Source organism: Cebidichthys violaceus, unplaced genomic scaffold (genome assembly GCF_023349555.1).
Source record: "Cebidichthys violaceus isolate CVI_PGR_0920_01 unplaced genomic scaffold, fCebVio1.0.p SCAF_17, whole genome shotgun sequence".
NCBI classification, from domain to species: domain Eukaryota; kingdom Metazoa; phylum Chordata; class Actinopteri; order Perciformes; family Stichaeidae; genus Cebidichthys; species Cebidichthys violaceus.
Genome location: NW_027176340.1, coordinates 13127862 through 13145447, shown reverse-complemented (window position 1 = coordinate 13145447; position 17586 = coordinate 13127862).

The following is a 17586-nucleotide window of genomic DNA, read 5'->3' as shown; positions in this document are numbered from 1 at the left end:
GGGAGATCAGCTGGATATGGAATGACAGCAGATAAATACTGTGGCTGCTGTGGATCAGAGGTAGAGTTGCTCATCGGTCTTAGGCAGCTCGGCCCAGTCCATGTCAATGTGTCCTTGAGCAAGACACTTAGGCACAAGACACACTTAACCTCAAAGGCACAAAAGTCTGAATGTGAACGTGTTCGGTCCTGATGGGCAGGTGGCACCTTGCATGGTAGCCCCCTGTCATCAGTGTATGAATCAAAGGATCGGCGGTTCAATCCCCGGCTTCACTAGTCCATGTCGATGTGTGCTTGGGTGTATGAATGGGTATGAATGTTAGTTAGTTCTGATGTGCAGGCACCTTGCATGGTAGCCCCTGCTATCGGTGTATGAATGGGTGTGAATGGGTGAATGATGACATGTAGTGTTAAAGTGCTTTGAGTGGTCGGAAGACAAGAAAAGCTATACAAGTACAAGTCCATTTACTTGACTGCTTGCATAAGTACTCTATATGCCTTTTTGTCTTGTTTTGTTTCAATTGCATAGTCATTTTCAGCCAAATGAAGCTCTACACCAGGGATCACCAACCTTTTTGAAACTGAGAGCTACTTCAAGGGTACTGAGTAGTAAGAAGGGCTACTTGTTTGATACAAACTTCTTGATTAACAAAGTTGCACAGATCACCTTTTAATAATGATAATAATAATAATAATAATAATAATAATATATGTGAAGAGACTGTCTGATCACATGTCGATGTTAATTATTCCTCACAATAATTATTAATAATGATTTCCACAACAATGCTGGTAGAAAACACAGATATATTTAAACATTTCTGTTAATCTGTTTCAACATTTGAAAGTCAGAGGTATCACATCTCTGATATATTTGTATCATCACATCATCAAAGCCGGTTACTTTTGCTCATAGCGCCTGCTGGTGAATGATGCAGTGGTAAGGTAGACATTTTGGGAAGTCTGGATCACCTTTGCATTGCGCAATGAAGCCTGCATGCTGGCCCGTCATGGCGAGAGCCCCGTCTGTTGTCACCGGCTCCAGCTTTTCTAACGGTACCTTTTTCTCCATGAAGAAACTAGTAAAAAGTCTCGTCTATAACCGAGTTGGGGATCCAACCCTCCGAGGCGTGCGAGCGTCTTCAGGCGCCCGCGTTCAAACCTCTAGTCCGGGCCTTTTCGGTCAGATTGCGTTGCCTCGCCTCTACCCCCGCCACCCACGAGATGTTGCCTGTTCTGATGACTGACGGACCTGACGACGGGGTGCGCTCGCGGCGTGCGTCCGGCGCCAACGGGAAGCGCCCGCCATTCGGGAACCTGAAAACCTAGTGCGGTGCGGCGGCCTCGTCCTGGCTGTCCGCCGTGCGCCTCTGGGTACTCAACTCTCTAATGACAAGACATATTGTCATTTTAAAATCTACACTAGCGTTTTTGATTAAAAAAGAACAGCAACTTAAATTTTTAGACGGCGCTCCATGGTGACTAGTGCTATTTTTAGAACATGCCTTGCAGGCGACTTACGTGGTCCCTGCGGGCAACCAGGTGCAGGCTGCTGTCTCTTTAAATATGATTTTCTCTCTACCTTCAGTAGGTTCATGCTGCCATTATGCAACCCTCCACCTCCCCATCGCCACCCAGTCTTAATCAAATCCATCATCTTCATCAACTCATCATTCTATCAGCCTCACCACCACCACCACCAGTGTCTGGACTCCACTGGGGGGGTTTATCTTCTGCTGCAAATCTCCCTGTAAAGCGCCAAAGACTCTGTCAAGACTTTATCATCACATATTATCTGTTAATAATAAACAATTATCTTTTCTTCATCTGACTTGTCTCTCCTGTTTGAAATCATGATGTTTTTTCCGAAATCAAACCAAGCAGTTTTGTAGCGTTAATTGTTTTGCATTATTTCATATTACAGCGTTAACCAAGTGTTTAGAACTGCGACTGTAATCCAGGAGAAAAAAACATTTCCATTGAAACTTAACTGAGAGTAGTTGTATGGGAACATAATTTTGTTGGAGACAGGGTTGTTTAGAAATAGTGAGTCTTTTGGAACAGTCAAATGGGAAAGCATAACAAACTCCTACAGCACAAGTGTTTCTGAAGCAGGACAACATGCTCTGTCTGTACCCTTCAAAACAAATCTCTGTTGATAAAATAAATTAGTTATATGATGTCACGACACTCTGGTTAATGGTTGGCTTGGTTTTGGCACAAAAACTACTACTACTACTACCAGAACACTGGTGCTACAGCAAGATTTGATTGGCTGTGAATGGATACCAAGTGGTATTCCTTTGACTTTGTGCTTAGAGAAATAAAGTTTTTCCCCATGGACTTTAACACAGAAATCTAATGAGCAGCATCACTGTGCTTCGAGAAGAGTTCCGTTTTGTGGTGATGTTCCGATGTAAGACAGAAGACATCCTGTCTGTCCATCGACTAGAGTGCATATTGATCAACCCTACGGAGTGACAGAGTCCATGTGCAGATGGTCTGCAGTGTAACCTTACTCTGATTAATACACCTTCAATCAAATACGCAGATTAAATTATGACAGAGTTTCTGTCACAAAACTAACACATGGTAGACACTGGAGCAACCCCACATTGTATCTCATACTGGATGGGTCTCTTGGGAGCTGCCCCATTAAACCCCATTATCTGGATCGAGAGAGGATGAGGGGCCGAGGCATTGATCCGTCAGAGTGGCCACATTTGCTAGTGTCACACACAGAAATGGATGGAGTGTATCAGGCTGAAAACCAGCGATTTAGAAAACGTCATTCATGCTGTAAAACCTGTCCACCTGCCTCAGTCAGTCTGAACCCAGCTCAGCTCCGACGGGTCCAGAACGCTGCTTTTAACAAAGAGACAGTGATCACACACCGTTTTTTAGTCTTGCTTCATTGGCTCCTTGCCAAGGATTGATTTCAAATTTTACAACTGAACACTTCTTTTCTTCCCCACAGTCAACCAACGAATAGCGGTCCTTGACGAGGCTGTGAGCAGCAGTGCCAAGCTATCAGTCCGCTACAAACAGCTACTAAACAGCCAAGTCCGCCCCTCAAAAGCAGACTGGCCAACCATTGCGTAGCATTGGACAGCTCTGACCAGGATCCGACAAATCCGGCTCTGCTCCACAGACTCTCATCAGTGGTTTCAGATGTTCTTCATGTTCAGGCTGCTTTACTGGATTTGGAGCTCGTCATGGTGAAACGTGTAAACGTGTAATAGTGAGAGGTTGGAAGAGATATACGTTTCTAAATGACCTGTTGAGCTAACATTAACAAAGTACGTTAGCATATCTAGCACGTCAATGCTACGCAAGCTACTGAAGATATAATTATTGTATACACATGCTGCTTTTGCTTTTTAAATGATTGTAACAGTGAATAAATATCTACTCAGCTTTACAGGAACACTATTGTTCCTTCATTTCATTGGCTTCTGTCTCCATCCCCAGATGATGTGGTGGTTCACTTTTACACTGATCTTTTTTAACCAGTTTTCACTGCTGAACCAGTTTGACATCCTGGATATATATTTATATCAAACGCTTTATGCAGACCCTTCTGTCCTCATTGAAATATAAGTTTGATATTGGAAATCCTTCTCAACTCCTCAAAAATAAGCTGCAATGGACTGCAATGGCCTTTGTGACGAAGCTGGCTATAATTCCTGACTTTTTTGTTGGCAGAGTACGATTCTGCAAACCACATTTGTTGAATGCAAACATTTGTCAGTTTATTGATTGACCATTATTGAAAGTTATGTGGCATGATAACAAGTACAACAACTGATAAAGCGTTAAGGTCTTACGTTATAATGTTACGCTTTATTTAAACTCAAAGCACGATTTTCTTTCTATCCTCAACTGAGTAGTTTTGTTGCCGAAACCCAACCAATCTTTTCACAACTTTAACCAGGTGGCATTCTGCATTCCTACAAGCGTGATTGGACGCTGGGTGGTGCTGGATCATTCTTTTCTCCTTCAAGGACAACATTTGTTTGTTGTCTGAACAGCTTAAACAAGAAATGACAGCTGTTAATGAATATGTCATTGTCATCAGAATATCTTGTTTGACTGTACGTGTGTACAGCAGCTCCCTGTTGCAACCTCCAGTTCTGAAAAGTGGAGCAAATGCTTCGTGTCGTAAAGCTGCAATCTCTCGAATGTCCATCAGGGGGCGACTCCTCTGGTTGTATAGAACAGTGATTTTCAACCAGTGTGCCACAGAGATCGTCAGGTGTGCCGTGGGGAAAATGTTCAATTTCACTTAATTGGTCCAAAAAAGTTGCTGCAAATAATTTGCCATTGTTGAACGTCTGAGCCTGCTATATAGTGACTGGCTCAGTAATAAATACTCTTCCATGCCAGCGGGTGGCAGTAGGTAGCGCAATAATGACCGTGTTCATTTAAGACAGTAGAATTAAATGATGCGCGGGAGAGGTTGAGGTGACAAGACGAACAGCGATGGAGAAATATTTGAAAAGGAAAAATGCAGACTCTGAACTGGGCCCTGGACAACATTCTAACCCAGATGAAAAGCCTAGTAAAGATCAACAAATTGAGAGACTTGTCATTAAATTGTCAGCATATAACAGACATGTCAAACTCAAAATCAAATATGGGGTCCAATTATATCCGTCCCGAGTGAAAATATCATATGTTTATGGTAACTGGCCCGCCACACCACAGAGCTCCGGGATGAAACGTGACGATGTGAGCTGGCCTTTTTCTGCGACATAACGAAGCATCTCACTGCGCTAAAGCTCCAGCTTCAGGGACGGGGACGTGTGATCACAGACATGTATGATCACAGATATGTGTGATCACAGACATGTGTGATGCAGTGAGAGCTTTCCAAGCCAAGCTGCGTCTGTGGGAGACTCACATGCAGAAAGGACAGTTGGGTCACTTTCTGTGTTTCCAAACCGTGTCTCCACCGCTGTGTTCTCGACTGCGCATTTTGCTGATAAACTGGGCGCACTTGGCACAGAGTTCACTCGGCGATTTGATGACTTTGCAGCTCAGATATGGCCATGATGCACTTCTTCATGGAGCCATGTGGGAACACTCCAGTCAAGTTGTTGTTAAGCAATTAACGTGAGCTATGTTGAATTATGTTGCTGGTGAGAGGCTACAGGTAGTGTCAGATTTTAAATATTTAGGATTTTTTATTGATTCTAATCTCTCTTTTAAAACCAGATACACCCGAGGGTCCCCCATTTGGACGCAGAGTACATCAAAACTTAGAGAGTTTTGTGTTAAAAGTAACTGGCAGAGAACCCACGAAGAACGAATATAGTGATGTTATAGTTCTGCAGAAACCTCAGCGTCCTGGGAACAACATGAACTAGGTCACTTCTACATGAGACAAACACATCTCCCATCAGCCAAGCAAACAAATAACAAAATATCATAAATCATACTCGATATGACTGGGACAGACCGGAGAAAACAGCTGCTGCACTCCGTTAGCAACGTGCTACCTACGAACATGCAACATGAAAAAGCACGAGCGCCTGACGGAGATTACGGACATAGTTTCCATTTCTCTCCCCGGTAAACCATCGCAGAGATATTCAGCTTCGAACACAAAAAGTCACACAGCTTTCATCGAATATTGTACTTACTTTTGGTCGAATCTCAGCGAAAAAATGGAATATCTCCGTACTTCCAACGCATGTTTGTCCAGCTGCTGGTGCTCCGTGTGAATCCGTTCGATTCGTGTCTCTCCGACACTCCTCGGATTCTTGGGAGGGTTGGAAGCTCAGCAAATCAGATTTCAGAGCTGGACCTTTTTGAGCTTTATTGGCTAATAGTGCTGTCAATCATCTAGCTTTCAATTCCAGGCAATTCTATTGGCTCCTACGGTTCGAAGGATGTCTCAATGGTGAAAATCGGAGAAGGGGGGGCTGAGATACAGCCCTGAACAGAGAGTCGAAGCAGGATTTGACCTTAAACTAAATAACTAAAAAGGGCATAGAAAGAGCTTAAAACACTCAAAAAAGGTCCAATCTTCGGTCTATTGATTCAATGAACATCATGAGTGATACATAGAAGTGATATAGAGTGTTTTTGAATTTTAAAAATACTTTTTTATTCAAATATTGGAGTATTTGATCAGTTTTCTAATTTGAAATGCTCTATATTTCATAAATGTTTCACTGTATCTATGTATAGCTGTGTATATAGAGCCTATATCAGTTGTTCTAAGAGCCCAGCATATTAAAAGTCTTGGATACCCATACTTTCCAAAAAACAATACCCTAAAAGTGCTGTTTTTCAAGATCGAGCTTTTGAGTTTTCCAAGTTCTGCTGTGTTCCATCCTTATCTTATGTGAACCAGTAACATGTATTCTGATAGTTCCATGATTTTTCTCATCTCAAAAATATATAAAAAAAGTTTTGTTTTTTTTTTATTTATTTTTTTTGTTTTGTTTTTTTTATACAATTAATTAGGTATTTCTTATCTTTATTCGAGCTGAGGCCTGCAAATAGGCCTCGTTAAAGCAGGTAAAACATGTGACAAAGGTCTTAAAATTGAATCTCATGAATTTCAGATAAGAAACAGTCTAACCATGCAGGCTGCGAAACTGTATTCTAATGCGATGATTGTCCCCCATCTGACCTACTGCTTAACCAGCTGGGCACAAGCCAGCAGCACAACATTAACATCTATTCATATTCTCCATAAACAAGCTCTAAAAACACTTGATAAAAAACCTAAAAGTCACCATCACTGCAATATCCTCATCAAACACCATATCTTCAGCTGGGAGAACCTCATTAAATTCACTGATGTGTGTCTGGTTTTTAAAATTTTACATGGTATGGCCCCGCCTCCACTTGATTGTGGAGTGATTTTATTAAACAAAGCGCTCAAAGCAGCAGACTCACTAGATCTGCTTCAAGAGGTGATTGTGTAATTTCACATAGGTCAAGCTCTTTTAGCAAATCTACATTATCTGTGAAGGCAGCTCACTCGTGGAATGCTCCGCCACCACACATATGCACACACACACACACACGCACACACACACACACACACACACACACACACACACACACACACACACACACACACACGTACAAAACATTCAAACATAGCCTTAAGGAATGGCTTGTTGCCAATCAGGTGTGCAAGCATTGATGTACTGTCTGTCCTGCCTGCTTGTTTTGCCTATATGTGCATTTGTCTTGTTCAGTGTTGCTATTTTCCATTTTTGATGTGTGTTATGTGTCTCAGTGTTATATATGTGCTTGTACTGTAGGTGGGTTTGTTCTGCTCTGCTCTAGTGTCGTACACTTTTCTTTTGCTTATATGTGTATTGGTTTTGTCTATACATTACTGTCTATCTATGAATTTTAATTCCATTTTATTTGAAATTTTGTAATTTTTAGGCAGCCTTCGAATATCTGGCGGGGACAGCAGATGAAAACCAGCCTCTCTGGCTAACTCTGGCTCACTTACAGTTTCAGATTTTGGTTTTACATTTTTGAATCATTATGAGGATATTTGGTGGGTAGAAATTAACAAATTTAGAAAAGGAATGACATCATACACAATGTCAGTGCGTTCTCTTGACAGGTGCATGACTTCCAGAGTTTCACTGAGGAGTTTTGTTTTTCCTTCAGAGAAAGAACCCAAATGAATGCTAGTTACTACGTGAAGACAGGCTCGCTTGGTGCAACCTGTTGCGAATCGTCTCTCATACTCATTATTCATATTTGTGAATACATGTTTTGCATTGTGAATGATTAAAACTGCTGGACATTTTAAATTTTTTGACAATTACAAGTGACAAATAATTCTCTTGTGATTTTAGAGACCCCTTAAAAGGCTTTCAGGGGGTTCTCAAGGGTCAATCAAAGGGCTTCGAGAAATTTGTCTATTTCTATACAGTTATTCTTAACGCTTGTCGTTGGTGCCACTGAGTCGGATTCCAGTGAAATCAAATGAAAACATGCAGGTTCATCAGAACCTCCTTCAGCTCAGACTCCAGAGGTGCCTCCAGCAGCAACCAGCCCACTGGACAGATCCAGATCCGGCTTCACTGCAGAGTTGGACCTGCAGTTCGAAGCTCTGGTGGAAGGCCGTATTGCTGGGAAAAGGGAGGCATGGGAGAGCCAGAACCAGGACTGAGCGGGGCAGATTGTCAGACACCTGCTGCAGTAAAATAAGAGGTTTTCTAAAAAAAGGATTGTGTGTGAATCATAGAACACTGGTTGCATCCTCTGGATTCAGCAAAAGGCACATTTTCCTATTGCTTTATTGGTCCAATATGACATTTATCACATATGACATCTATAATATGACAACAGAGACTTTCAATACTGCTGCCCCTGCAGTGGGGCAGAGCTTGTGTGTTCTTGTTGTTTTGAAGTCATCATGAAGGCCCTCTAAATTTAAGGAGTCAGTATATGCCATCTTCATTAGGAATTTAAGAGGCAAAACAATAGTTAGTGCCACAATCAAGTACCCGTCTGCTGTCAGGTATGTCTGAATCCATCCACTCATTTGCCGAATGACAGTTAGCAGCTAATCCCGTTAGCTTCTTGACCCCTGCAAAGGATACCTCCCCAGGGAGGGTGGACCAACAAGGTTCCCTCTTTTACTTACAACAGAATGAACCGACCAATGAAATAGCTTATTTCCGTCTTTGTTCAGATTTGTTTCATATACTAAAAGCCATCGATTTGGATTGGAGAACATTTAATTTGATTTATCTCAGGCCATTCTGTAAATACTGCAAACCAAACTTTTGTTACAAAAGAGATGATGCTGCAAAGACATTCAAAGCACTGCAGTCATATTTGTTTGGACGTCATTTGTCTTTGTGGCATCAGTCCCCCACGGGGAGACTGAAATGTCAAATATGTATTCCATTCAAAGGGAAAAATAAATGGAGGCTGTTTTGAGTAGAAACGCAAAGTTTGGATCTATAATGTAGCAATATGCTGCCACTGCTGGAGCACAAGTTACTGAATAAACACGGCTCATTTATTGAGATGGTCAACTGTTACAATACAAAGCAGATCTGGAAAAAATCAAAAACATGTTTTAAAGGTATAATCTCAAAGAAAATTGAATAAAAAGAAACACATAGACCCCTTGTGTCTATTGTCCAGCAAATAAGTATGAAAATGACTATGAATCTCAAACAATACTATTTGTTTTGAATGTGAAAACTCAATGTGGTCTTTTGACTTATTAAATATTGAATGAATCATGTTTCGCTAACCTTAACCCAGGTGCTTGAGTAGCCTTAAGCAGGACTTAAACTCCATTCTCTGGTGTAAAGTCCTAAGATTTGGACAACCATCCACCAACCCTAAACTCCTTTGTGTACAGTGTGAGGGCTCCACACTACCTGCACTGGAAAACAACCAGCCTGGTCTCCTAGAAACACTTTCACCCAGGAGACTGCTGCTCTTGTTCTATGTGAAGCCAAAGGTCAACATTCACCTATTTTAATTTACATTTGGTTTTATCTAGCTGTATGAAATTTGGTAGGTATGTGGAACGTGATGGGACGTACAAAATATCCTCTTGGAATTTTTCACTAAACCAAACAGGAAGTCGGCCATTTTGAATTTGATGACGTTTTTGGACCGTTTCAAGGCGCCGTACTTTAACGAACTCCTCCCAGAGATTTGACCCGATTGACTTCAGATTTGGTCAGTATGCTCTTGTGACCTTGGCAGTGAAAAGTTACTCAAAGATCAAAAAGTTATCGAACTATGTATACGTGGCGTGACGGCAAAAAAACACCATTCGTCATGAAAAAGGAAGTTGTTGTAACTCGGCCATACATTGTCTAATCTGCTCCAAATTTCTCATATGTCATAACATCCTGACCCTGAACACATCTATATGATAATTTAGAATTATAGTAATAGTGCCACCTAGTGGCAACTGGAAATTGTAAGTTTTGTACTTTGACATCCTGCTCCTCACAGATTATTCCGATCCTTCTATAGTTTTGTCAAAAAAGCCTTAAGCTGTTGATAATGTTTCATTGTGAAGATTGTAAGAAGTTGTTGAAGGGCGGCGACGTGGCGGCTCGACGAATTTCGATCCTTCGCCATGAACGAATAAACTGATGTAACTCGACTCCACATCATCAGAGTTCACATGTTTGATGAGTCTCCAGGCCTGAAGACATCTGCAGGCCAATTTTGAATCATAGTCATAGCGCCACCTACTGGCAACAGTAAGTTAAAGTCTTTATACTTTGGCTTGTTTCTCTTAGTTGGAAAATCAGATCAACATCAAATTAGTTCCACACAAATGTAAGAAGTTCATAATGCCAGTTCTCTAAGCTTTTGATGTTTCGTCGAACGCTGTTGCCGTGGCGACGCAGTCTTTGCCGTGAAAAACGAAGGTCATTTTGAGGGGCTAAAAATGCTTGAAACGTAAGCAAACTTGGCACACAAATTTAAAGCCAGAAATGTAGTTATATAATATGATTTTATTCGTTCAGATTGGCAAATCGGCTCAATAGCGCCCCCTACAAAATTTTGACGAAGCAGCCCTCGAAGTACATTTCCCATAAATTAACAAAATTTGGTAGGCACATGTGTCACATGTGGACTTAAATAAATGTCTCTTGGGGCCATGCCCTAAACCCAACCGGAAGTCAGCCATTTTTAATTTTATATGAATTTCTAGTGTCGTTTTTGCAATTTCCAGGCTCTCTACTTTAACGAACTCCTCCTAAGGAATTAATCAGATCAACTTAGAATTTGGTCAGAAGAATCTAAAGACCTTTGTGATTAAAAGTTACTCAAAGCTTGTTGTTTCGTGAAAGGCCGTTGCCGTGGCGTGAAAAAATATCACATGTGGACCTAAAAAAAAGTCTTCTGGGTCTATGCCCTAAACCCAACCGGAAGTCAGCCAATTTAAATTTTTTGTGAATTTCTTGTGTTTTTTTTGTCATTTCCAGGCGCTCTACTTTAACAAACTCCTCTTAGGGAATTAATCAGATCAACAAAAAATTTAGTCAGAACAATCTAAAGATATTAGCTCATACCGCCACCTTCTGGCAACCATGGCCGTAAGCAGGATTCTAAAATTACAGCTGTCCAAACAATGAACTTTTTAAATATTCCTGGTCACACCACCAGAAAATAAGACTTCTCTGATCTAAATATGTGCAAAGTGAGATGTTTGGAGAAGGTTCGGCCATTTCTCCTGGACTGTTCCCGCTTTGAGTCACTCAGCAATGATTGTCAGAGCTACCTGCACAAACAAACAGTCGGTTTTGAGACCTGCATTTACTTTGACAGTCTGTTATGTTACATTAAAGCATATTCACAAACAATTATTTTTGTCAATCTTTACAGGCTTAGATTTAGGATTGTATTTGGAGATACACTCAAAACATTCAAGTCTTAAGACCTGACAAAATTACCTGGCTACGCCATTGGTACAACAGGAATTAGCGTCTAACTCGTGCATGCAGTGTATGATGGTCACAGAACTGAATGGCCACATCAACCAGATTCCTGCCAGTACCCTCGACATGCGTGAAGATGCGAGGGCCCGATCAATGCTGCTTGCAGCTTTAATTAGACTTAAATTTCCTCCAACACATAACAAACACACGTATTATAAGCCAAACCATAATGTTTTTACTAAACATTAGTAGTAACATAAGTACTTTTGTTGGATTTTTGTACAACTTTACAATTGAATTGAACTGCAACTGTAATCCAGGATGAAATGTGTTCCTTCAGTCAGGGATAATCATAAGATCATATAATAGCACTGGACTTTTGTAGGTTTTTATATCAATAATCAGCATCTGCCCCCCCCTCGTCAGTCATTCGAAACAAACCCAAAGTGACAGCGGCTGTAAAGAAACGTACGATGTGAATAATTAATAAAGATCACTTAAAGGCTCCACCCAATTAATAAAAGATGCTGCTTGTTTTAACCTCCAACCCCTGCTGTGCCTGTTCTCCTCCAGCCCCTCCATCCTGTCCCAGCTAGACAGCCAGCGCACAGTAAAATCCCCAGCTGGGACTCAGTGTTTGGGCTGGGTGTCTGCTCTGTGAGGCACTGCTAGCCATGCGGCACCAAGGAGCCCCAACAGAGGGATGGAGGAGAGGGTGGGAGTGGAGGGATTGTAAAGTAGGGAGGTAAGGCAGAGTGGGATCGGGGGGGCGGTGTGTATAGGTTAAAATACAACACAGTGTGTGTCTTCATGGTAATAAAGGAACATGTAAATTCCTCAAAAGCATACAAAACAGAAGAATTCTGATTATTGACATTTTGGAAACTGGTTAACTGTGAACAGGTCCAGCCTGCTCAACTGACAGGAAATGAGTTCACTTTGATGATTGGTTAGTGACCACAAGATTTACAAGATTGAACGGGTTCCACCTTTTCAGATGTAAGAAGTTGCTTTTGTTGTTGTTGTTACTTTAATTTGGGGTTCTGGACTGTTGGACAGAATAGAGAAAACTGAGTTCAACTGGTGATTTCTTCATTTTACATTTTAGAGCAAAAGCAATTAATTGAAAAATGTGTTTCATCAATAACTTGAATATTGTTGCCAGGTTATTGTTTTTAAAGTATAGGACCTTTTGATTCATTTGGCACATGTTTTTCTCCAAAGCGACATCATTTTTGTTTCACAAAATGAAGTATGATTTTAGTTTTTCTATTTTACGTATTGTTTTGTAGTCATTAGTTCTTTTTTGTAATGGACGGATTGATTGATTCATCCAGTGATTCACTAATCAGCCGGTGAAGCATTTGTCACACGCAGTAACTGCAGGATGCTGTGTGCTGTGTAACAATGTGCTTAGAGTGATAATACTGAGGGCGTTACATTTCCATGGGTTGAACAATATAACTAGGATTCTGTTCTTCTTGTTGAAGGGAAACTGCTCTGAAAATACTTTCATCACATCTTATCACACATTTGTTTTTCCCTCTGATAGAAATTAATCTTCAAAAACGTAATTATAATGTGTATTGTAGAAATATCTGTGGTGATGGAGTGACGATTACATTATACTCCAGCTGGGATCATTACGACTGAATTAAAGTGTTGTGAAACTTAATTATTTATGATTTATTTACTTATTTATCAGAGCCTGGGGACTGCCTCTAGGGCCCCCGAAGGTCCACTGAGGCCACTTTATGTCTCACCTGTTTTAAGATAGACGTGTTTTTATTTTGACCTCCATTTGATATTATCGTGAGGAAATAAAACTCAGCCGTAGTTAAAAACTGATGTTTAACTATGTTGATTGTTAAAGATGAGGCAGGTTTTATAAAGCGTCACCAGATCTTTGCTTCATTGCTATTTCAGCAATCTCATCCATTGTTCTCACAGGAGGAGGGAGGAGGGAGGGATGGGGTAATGGGTGAGTGATGTGGGTGAGGGAGGGGGGGTGTCCCTTCCCTCTCTGTTATATGAGCTAATGGCTCTCTGCTGGCATCTGGCTACTGTGTATACATGTAGCTCATTAAAGAGTCACTGTGTAACCCCCAAGAGAGAGCCAGAGGGACAGAGGGAGGAGGGAGGGAGGGAGGGGTATAATGCAGGGTGAGGCGTAAGCCACGATGACAGCGCCATCACATTAGCTCAGTTTCCTTCTACAGTGGGACATCGTCCTCCTTTGATTTTTGTCACACTGCCTTTTCAGTGAGTACTGGTGCTCCCTGTGGTGCTGATTGGAGTTGTTTGTTGTTTTCTCGTGTAGCTGGAGTTCAGGCAGCACCGTGCCACCGGCATCACAGGCCTTTTCACCAGTGAAGTATAATCAATTATCTATAATTGATCGGCTTGTCGATGTGAGCGGCTCTTTTTGCCAGAGCTTAACAAGTAACTGACTATTACTGAGCCACTAAACAGGTGTCATCATCAAATAGATTAAGAAATAAATGAAATGTAAAATTGCTTTCATTTTTGAACAAAAATATCCATCACATAAAGCCACAAAACTAAGTTCCACAAATTATTTTCTTATGGATTTTTGACACAAATTAAAATTCATTTGTACTTATTTCAATTATGGTTTGGTCCCTAGACCTCATAAATATAGGTATAAAGTAAGTGGTTCCCAACCTGGGGGTCAGGACACCTAAGGTGCCGGTACATCTGAAGGGTCACTTGACTATCAAAAGGCTGAGCACTAAATTAGTTTTTCACTTACTTTCATCTCTTCAGGTTTCAAAAAATACTGGAAAGGAAATAAGTCACTCTTTTTTCATGTCCAGGCATTTTATATTCATTGTCATTTCTATTTCTTTTGTAAAATTCTGTATCCATAACAGCGGCTTTGAGAGGCTAGAGGGATGTGTCAATTTCAACTCTTTCTCACTTCAAACAGCTGTTTGGTCAGTGGCCCTACGCTTCAAACTATGCGGCCACAGGTACTCCTCCAGCGTCAATTTTGGACACGTCAAATTACGGTTGTTACATACACATACACTGCAAACACTTATCAAAATATATCAACTTGGTTGGGTTTAGGAAAAGGAATTTGGCTATAGGGGAATTGGTGGGTAACAGTAAAACCCAAAAGTATGACGTAATTTAAAAAAGGAAAATATGAAAATTTACAGTACAATATGGTAAAGAAACAAATAAGAGTAGTAAACAAGTACATTTTGAATGTGTCAAGTATATTAAAAGACTCTTGGGCGAGATTCCTGTGTTTTCTGAATCATCCATTAACCAACCTCTTCTCTCCACAGACTATAGGGTCTGCAGGGGTGAACAGCCGTTAAGAAGTTCAGGAAGACTCTCGAATAGCCGATCCGTTGCAGGCCAATCCAGAGTGTGTTTTTATTTTTTAAGTTTCTGATGTCAGTCCAGCTGTCAGACTGGGATAGAGGTAGCATTCTAGGTCCAATTGTTAACATGAACAAAAATAACCCCCCTTTGTGCATGTTAATGTGCATGTACAATATATCAACTATGCATGAGGGACAGAAAATGTAAATGTAGAGAAAGCAGACAGAGGGAGGTGGATGAAGAGTGGAAGAAAAAGAGAACAGATAGACAATGGACAGGACAACACTGCCACAACAGAAGGAGGACCTCAGCATCCATCTAGATACATTTTTTTTTTCATTGTGAGGATAAGCAACGAGGAGACAATGACAGAGAAAGAGGTGTAGAAAGAGAGATGGATGAGCTGAAGATGATGGATGAGGCAGAAATGGGACCTGCTGCCCAAAATAAAGTGCTAAGATGGCCCATGATGCATAGCGTCATGGTGGGAGAGGTTAAGTGCGGGACTCTGGTGGAGCCTCATGGTGACAGAGAGATGAAGTGGTTTACACTTAAGATTCAACACAGGTTTCTGAGGTAATTCACATGTCCACCTCGCTCACCTCAACTACATCTTCATCAACATATGTGTTGACCAATGTATTCAATAGTTGAACTGTTGAGTGGATTAACATATGGAACCCAACAGTTGAATTGAGGGCTAGACACAGCAGGGGACTGGGCAGGAAGCACAGAGTTGCAGTGCTGAGGAGTAGAAATTTCATTTTAATTTGCAGTTTTAACACTCGCTGGAGTAATTTCCAGTGTGAAGCAATAAGCAAGACGACACCACAAAAATCAGATTTAAAACTGTGCTTTTATTACTTTTTACAAAAACTATTCATTCGACTTCAACACTGGTTTCTTCCCTAACATTAACTACCATGTAACCATGGCCATGAAGGTCAACTAATCTTAACAAAGTTGTAATTTGTTTCTGAACCAAGTTGTTTTTGTGCATTAAACTAATCAAAACCTAGCCATACTGATGTCAAACCATGAACAGGTCTGAAAGGCACTTGCCGTTAGTCGTATCAAATGAGAAAACTAGGTGGACAAGAGTGGAGGCGTCTATTGAATTGCCACTATAATCAGTCAAGTTAACTGTTAACTCCTCCCAATGCACAATAGTTTTCCCTTATGCACTACATATGTTAGCTAATGCACTATTATGCTACCTAATGCACTACTTTTCTTACCCTAAAGCATTATATTTCTTACCTACTGTAAATATTCTGTTCCCATATGCACTATATATGTTACCTAATGTACAATTAGACATAGGGTAGACATAGGGTAAATAGTACCTTACTTTACTAAGCTTGAGAGTAGATAACTGATCACTGACTGACTAAACCAGATTTTTATTCTATTTTATTTTGTTTTCCTCTTTTTAACCTTTAGCTGCTTTCCACAAGAATAACTAACTTCTAGATGGGTCGTTCAACAATGGAAGGTTTGCTAAGGCGTTCACCCTCTTTTCCTAATTTCCGCTCTCCTATCTGTATTTTAGCTTTTCGCACAAGTCCGTCATCATTCTTATGTATGTCGAGAACCCTGTTAAGTTTCCATTCATTGCGAAAGATCTCCTCTTCCTTGACAATCACAATATCGCCAACCTGCATGTTTCGTCTTGGAGAATGCCATCGTTGCCTTAGAGTGACGTTGGCAAGATATTCCCTTCTCCATCTGTTCCAAAATTGTTCGGACAGATATTGCACTCGTCTCCACCGCTTTTTAGCATACAAGTCTTCCTTCACAAATTTACCCGGTGGGGGCAATGGAACAGAGGATTTCATGGTGAGGAAATGGTTGGGTGTTAGTGGCTTCAGACTTATGGGATTGCTGATACTGTCAACAGTAAGTGGGCGGTTATGGACATGGCTTCATAGAAAAATGTCCTTAAGGAAGCATCGTCAAGTCTTCCAGCACTGTGTGCAAGGACGGAGGCCTAGTACATTTCTCACTGTCCTAATCTGTCGCTCCCATATGCCTCCAACGTGACTTGAGTCTGGTACATTCATGCAAAAGTCACACTGCTTATCTGCCAGATATTACATTACGGTGATTTATCCAAAGCGACTTACAATTCAGTATCTATCTACACACCGTAGACGCAGCTACGGGAGCAATTTTGGGGTTAAGTGACACTTTTTTTTTTTTGCTCAAGGACACATTGACATGAGACTAGTAGATCAGGAGCCGGGGATCAAACCGCCAACCCTCTGATTGAAAGGCGGCCCTGCTCTCCACTTAGCCACGGTCACCCCAGATATGCAGCCATTTCATTGTTCACTTCCTTTAGGGCTCTTTCCATTTCATGTTTTGCTCCAACAAAGTTGGATCCCTGATCAGATCGGATATGTCTGACAGCTCCACGGATGGCCATGAAACACCGTAGGGCATTTATGAATGCGTCAGTAGTCATGTCTTCTAGCATCTCTATGTGGACTGCTCTGGAGCATAGACACGTGAAAAGGAGATCATACCATATATGTTCCTTGCGACCTTGCTTAGTATGGAATGAACCAAAACAGTCCATACCGCAGTAGGTGAACGGTGGTGAGGGATCAACACGGTCGCTAGGTAGATCTGCCATCCGTTGCTCCTCTGGTGGCCTGCGGGCTCTCCTACAGTGGACACACTGCCTTATGTACTGGGCTACTGCCTTGCTACCACCAATAATCCAGTAGCCATTGGTCCTTAGTTCATTCAGGGTTTGTCCTCTGCATTGGTGTTGTGTTTTTCTATGATGGTGTGCAAGGATGAAGCGTGTG